We start from the raw sequence: 7,140 nt of genomic DNA, 5'->3' as shown, positions 1-7,140 counted from the left end.
TTGGCCTGCTGTAATGTTCTAATGAAGCACAACTCAAGATTGTGGGGCAACACCTCATTTTCCACTTCTGCACTTTACAGCCATAGGGTCTCAATACTGGATTCAATAAACTCAAAAGCTGACCATATTACATCTGCTCTCCATTTTTTTTACATTTTCTCCCCCTCCCTCCCCACAGCCATGTCATGCTTGTGCCCTGTTTACACTTACTATAATGGAGCCATTCTGTCCTGTCAGACCCCAATTTGTGTCCTTTTTACATCTCCTTTCTTTCTTCGGATTAACAATCCTTTTGCATGGAGCTCTTACACCATCTTCCCTCTTGCTCCTCCTCTGCTTCTATCTAAAGAATGAAAAAAAAATTTTCCAACAATTGTCAGTTTTGAAGAAGTCATATTGACTTGAAAGGTTAACTCTGTCTCTCTCTCTCTCTCTCTCTCTCTCCACTGATGCTACCAGACCTACTGATTTTCTCCAGCCTTCTCTGTGATTGTGTCATATTTCTAGCATCTGCAATGCTTTGTCTCCTTTGAGGGGCTGACAACTCCTGCTGGACAGCAAGCCACTTTATGTGGATAATGTGCCAAACTCCAGACACATTTCGTGTTTTTCCCTTTGAAGAATACAGGTGCTTAAAAAAGCAATTTCAACAGTACAACAGTGAACTTGCATGACTGGACACTCTCATGTGTAACTGCCTAAGGTCAAGCCGTGACATGTTGTAAAGGTCACAGCTGATGTCCTGTGTTGCATGTAAAGACTGTCTCTCACTCTCACTCTCAGGATTCCAATCCACCCGCCAATCTAGTTCAGATGTTCCCCAGAGCATGAGCAAATATCCTTATGAAGATATTGTTCATATTCCTATTCAAATGTAACTCCACCAACATCTACAGGTCCCATCTGCCTCAGAAATCTAAAGCCCTCAGTCCTGCATCAACTCTCTCACTCATACACTTGCTCTAGCCTTTGAGTTCCATACTCATTACTGTGCAGCACTGGGAAGTATTACAGAGATACTACTTTTGAGGTCCTGCTTTCCAATTTCCGACCTAACATCCCAAAGTCTGCTAGCTGGACATCATTTCCGTCCCTTCATGTAGTGGACAGGAATGTATCATGACCTCTGACTGTACATCCTTCCTTTTCAGAATGCTGTACAACTATTTCTAATATCCATGTCCCTGTCACCTGGGAAGCAGCATACCATGCTGGAGTCACATCTTGAGCTGCAGAAATGCCTGTGCACTTCCCTCACTAATGAATCTCTGACCACTGTTGCCTTTCCATGCTCCTTCTTCTCCGCTGAACAAATGGACCATCCACACTGCCATGAGCTTGGCTATGGCTGGCTTCCACAGAGGAAAAGCAGCCCAATTTCTACTTTTGCCTCTCATTTGTTTCTTATGTATTGAAAGAAACTTTTACTATCATTTCTAATATTATTGGCTAGCTTACCTTCATATTTGATCCTCTCCTTCCTTATTTCTTTCTTTGTTACCCTTTGTTTGTTTTTGTAGTCTTCCCAATCTTCTGATCTCCCACTGCTCTTGGCCACTTTATAGGCTCTCTCTCTTTTTCTTTGATACACTTCCTGACTTCCTTTGTCAGGCATGGCTGTCTAACCCTGCCCCGGATAAGCTTTCTTTTCTTTGGAATGAACCTCTGTACTGTGTCCTCAATTACACCCAGAAACTCCTGCCATTGTTGCTGTCCTGTCTTCCCTAACAGGCTCTGCTTCCAGTTGACTTTCATCAGTTCTTCTCTCATGCCCCTGTAATTATCTTTATTTAACTGTAACACCATAACATCCGATTTTGCCTTCTCTCTTTCAACCTTCAGAGTGAACTCTACCATATTATGATCGTTGCCTCCTTACTTTAAGGTCTTTTATTAAAAAAATGCCCAGGATTTCAGTGAACTATGAAGCAATTGGACCTATTACACCTGTGTAGACTAGCTGTAGATTGTTTTGCACAATGTGATACATATCTGTTACAGAAACTCAATTGGACTCACCACATAAACACAGTGGCTACAAGAGCAGGTCAGAGGCTCGGAGTAACAAGTACCAATTGTGACAAGTAACTCATGTCCTGATTCCCCAAAGCCTGTCCACCATCTTCAATGCACACTTCAGATGTGTGATGGAATACTCCCCACTTGTCTGGAAGTGTTCAGCTCCAACAACACTCAAGAAGCTTGACACCATCCAGAACAAAGTAGCCCACTTGACTGAATGTCCACAAGAGTCCATTTCCTCCATCACTGATGCTCAGTAGTGGCAGTGTGTGCTATCTATGATGTACTGAAGAAATTCACTCAAGATTCTTGGACAGTATCTTCCAAACTCACGACCACTTCCTTCTAAAAGTACAAGGTCAGCAAATAAATGGGAACACCATCACCTTCAAGTTCCCCTCCAAGCCATTCACCATCTCGACTTGGAAGTATATTATCATTCCTTTACTGTCACTCAGTCAAAATCCTGAAATTCCCTTCCTAGTAGTATTGTGGGTCAATCCACAATAGAGGGACATTATGGGTTCAAGAAGGCAACTCACTGTCACCTTTTAAAGGAAACCTAGGAATGGGCAATATGCTGGACAGCCAGCAATGCCCACATCCTACAAATGAATAAAAATAATAGTGAGGCATACTTTTTTTACCTGTATATTAGATTCAGGGATACATGATTTTCCATCTATTTATGTAACTCAACCAGCCTTCCTATATTCTTCATCCTTTCATACTTTTTTCAAGTTAGCTAACTTAAGAGGGATTCCCATATTCAGACCCAATATTGAAGGAAAAAGCAGCTTTCAAAGACTTCAAAACTCAGGGTGCCCAATCACAGTACTGAAACTATTTTTAGAATCATAGAGTCATAGAACTGTGCAGAAACAGACCCTTCAGTCCAACTTGTCCATGCCGACCAGATATCCTAAATTAATCTAGTCTCATTTTCCAGCATTTGGCTCATAAACCTCTACAGTCTTCCTGTTCCCTTACACATCCAGATGCCTTTTAAGTGTTGTAATTGTAGCAAGCTCCTCCACTTTCTCTGGCAGTTCATTCCATATGGGCACCACCCTCTGTGTGAAGAAGTTGCCCCTTAGGTCCCTTTCTTCTCTCACATAAAACCTATGTCCACTAGTTTTGGACTTCCCTACCCAGGGCAAAGACCTTGGCTATTCATCCTATCCATGCCCCTCATGGTCTTATAAACTTCTTTAAGGTCACCCCTTAGCATCTTGGAAGGAGAATCAAATGGGCTCAAATGAGTAGAAAGAAGTAGGGGCAAACGTGTACTTAGGTTTGTAAGTTAGGGCCCTTAACAGTCATGGGGAGATAGAGGATTAAATCTGTAATCAAATTTTGGAGATATATCAGAATATAAGACAATAATATTAGGAGATTTTAACTACCCAATTATTAATCAGGACTGTTTAATGCAAGGTAGGTTGGGAGCAAAATTTTTTAATTGTCTCAGGAGAACTTTTTTAGTCAGTCTGTAGAAAGCCCAGTGTGGACCTGTATGCCTAGATTCTTCTGTATGTTGATGTGAATAAGGGTTCTGCTATTTACTATGTACTTCCCTCTTGTGTTAGATCATCCATGGAGGGGTCAGTTCTGGACCGAATATTTGGAAATAAGCCCTGGTAGATGGAAAGTATTTTGGAGATTGTGATTCTAACTCAATTAGATTTTGCATAATATTAGGAAAGGATTAGGATGGACCTGGGAAAAAGTTAATTCACAGTCTAAGAATAATGGGCAAACCATTCAGGACTGTGGTGAGGAAGAATTTCTTCACTCAGAGTTGTGTAGCCACGGAGTTCGATACCATAGCAAGCTGTTGGGGCCAGTTCATGAGATATATTCAATAGAGAGCTGGATGTGGCCCCTGTGGCCACAGGGATCAAAGGTTATGGGAGAGGGCGGGAATGCGATACTGAAACTGCATGATCAGCCATGATCGTATTGAATGGTGATGCAGGCCTGAAGTGCAGAATGGCCTACTCCTGCACCTATTTTCGATGTTTCTATGTTTGCAAGAAGGAAATAGTGAGTGTAGAGGGAAATCTATTTTATAAAGGTCAAAAGATGGGACAAAGACAAAGAATAGTATAACAAAGGAACAGGCCCTTCAACCCACCAAGATTGTGCCGACACATGATGCTGTTCTATACTAAAAACCTTTTGCCTCCACGTGATCTGTATCTTTCTGTTCCCTACCTATTCATGTATCCATCCAGATGCCTCTTAAATATTGCTGTTATATCCAAGTCCACGATCTCCTCTTGAAGCGTATTCCAGGCACTGACCACATAGTGTGTAAAAAACCTACCTCTCACAACTCCTTTAAACTTCTACCTTAAACCTATGTCCCCAGTAATTGATATTTCTACCCTGGGAAAAAGACTTTGCTGTTCTTTTTCTGTGCCTCTCAATTTTGTAAACTTCTATCAGGTTGCCCTTCATTCTTTAATGTTTCAGTGAAAACCAAACCAAACTTGCCCAATCTCTTTGCACAGCTAATGTCCTCCAAAGGCAATATCTTGATAAACCATTTCTGTAACCCCTACAAAATCTTCACATCCTTCTCTTAATGTGGTAACAAGAACCGTAAATAATAATATTCCATACATGGCCTAACTAAACTATGCTGCAACATGACTTGCCAATTTTTATACACCATGCCTCAGTCAATGAAGGCAAACAAACTATATGCGTGTTGAGTACCTTATCCACTTGTGTTGCCACTTTAAGGGAACTGTGGACTTGTATGTCTAGATTCCTCTGTATGTTGATGTTAGTAAGGATTCTGCTATTTACTACATACTTCCCTCCTGTATTAGATCTTCCAAAATGTATTATTTCACATTTATCCTGGATTAAACTCCATCTGCTATTTCTCCACCCAAGTCTCCAGCTTATCCATATCCAGCTGAATCTTCTGGCAATCCTCCTCACTTTCTGCAGCTCCCCCAGTCTTTGTATCATCACAAACTTACTAATTAAGCCATCTACATTCTCCTCTAATCATTTACATAAATTACAATAGCATGGTTTCAGCACTGATTTCCATTGGTCACAGATTTCCAGATGGGAAAAAAACCCTTCACCACTAATCTCTGTATTTCTGATAGAATTGTGATGGATTCTATATCTATCTTACCAGCTCACCATGAATCCCAAGTAACATCATCTTTTGTATCAGCCTGCTATGGGAAACCTTTACAAAAGGCCTTACTAAAGTCCACATAGACAACATCCACTGCCCTGCCCTCATCAATCATCATTGTCACATCTTCAAAAAACTCAGCGAAGTTTGAGAGACATGACCTTCCCCCAACAGAAAGCCATGCTGCCTATTGTTAATAAGTCCATCAATTTCCAAATCTGAGTAAATTCCATTCCATAGAATATTCTCCAATAATTTCCCTACCACTGATGTAAGACTCATGGACAGTAATTTCTATTGCTCCTCTTAAACAAAGGAGAAAGACTGGGTATTCTTAAGTTCTCTGCGATCTCTCCTGTGACTGAGGATAGAAAGATTTTGCAGAATGCCCCAACAATTTGCTTACTTGCCTCCTTCAACATTCTGAGATAGATCCTATCAGGTCCTGGCACTTGTGTACCTCAATGCTTTTCAAAACACCCAACATCTCCTCCTTTTTCCTAATGTACGCCTTCCAAGACTCATCATCTACAATGTCCTTCTCCTTTGTAAATAGCAATACAAAGTACTCATGAAGAACCTCACTCACTTCTACCAGCTCCACACATGAATTCCCTACTATGCCTTTGAATGGACCTTCCCTTTTCATAATTACCCTCTTCCTCCTTTTATATTTATAATATGCCTTCGAATTTTCCCTAAAGATATGTATTTTTAGGATGTCTACAGTCATAAATTTAGGAAGGAGCAAAAAAGAGAAGATTGTGGCAGATACTAAAAGCACGAAATGGCAGAATTTCTAGAGTAGTGTGAAAAGTGCAGGAGAGAACTTAAAAAGGAAAGTATGAAAGCTAGGAAAGTGCTGGGGGATGGGGGTAGAATAAAGTAAAACCCAAAGTGGTTTAGAGAATAAAGAGCAAGAGAAACATTAGGAAAAGGCTCGGGTCCATTCAAGAACATGTAGGAAGACATGGGCACAATCCTCAATGAACACTTTGCATCAGCCTTCACATAAATACGTGGATATAGGAAGTCACACCTTTCATTGGTAGAAGAGTGAATAACTCAGGGGCATGGATTTAAGGAAAGATATAGAAGGCTAAGAGGAGAAGGCAGTGGGAGTCTAGAATGCACTGCTTGTAAGATTAGATTACTTACAATGTGGAAACAGGCCCTTCGGCCCAACAAGTCTACACTGATCCTCCGAAGAGCAACCCACACACTCATTCCCCTACATTTACCCCATCCCCTAACACCACAGGCAATTTAGCATGGCCAATTCACCTAACCTGCACATCTTTGGATCGTGAGAGGAAACTGGAGCACCCAGAGGAAACCCACGCAGACACGGGGAGAATGTGTAAACTCCACACAGATGGTTGCCTGAGGCGGGAATTGAACCCGGGTCTCTGGCACTGTGAGGCAGCAGTGCAAACCACTAAGCCACGGTTGAATCAAAAATTCTCTTAACATTTAAGTGGTAAATACTCATTTTATGGTATAGCCTTCGGGACTATGGGCCAAGAACAGGAAAATGGGATTAGTGTAGTTCTACCTTTGATACCCTATGTGGACACAATGGGCTAAATCGCCTCCCTCTGTGCTGTAAATGCCTACTCGTCTAAGTTTATTCAGGAGAATTCCTACTACCTGTCCAACTGTAGTGAAGCTTCTTCCAAATGGCAATTTCACAGTCACAATTTTTAATCATCTAAGGAAAAAAGATCAAGGTGTTCTAAAAGGAACAGATCATGTGCCAGGTAAGGATGTGAACTCAAAGGTTTACACATGTTGTTGGCACATATTATTAGGCCAAGGGATTGTTTTTTTCATGCTCCAGTAACGCCTTCAAATTGTTATCCAGCCAACCTCTTGGATAAACAGACCTCTCCCACTCCAAGTATATTAGTTCTGTCATCTGACTATACGATATGGAATGCTGTGTTGATTCT

The sequence above is a fragment of the Hemiscyllium ocellatum genome, chromosome 13, assembly GCF_020745735.1.
Source record: "Hemiscyllium ocellatum isolate sHemOce1 chromosome 13, sHemOce1.pat.X.cur, whole genome shotgun sequence".
Classification (NCBI taxonomy): domain Eukaryota; kingdom Metazoa; phylum Chordata; class Chondrichthyes; order Orectolobiformes; family Hemiscylliidae; genus Hemiscyllium; species Hemiscyllium ocellatum.
Note: the sequence above shows the minus strand (reverse complement) of the source record.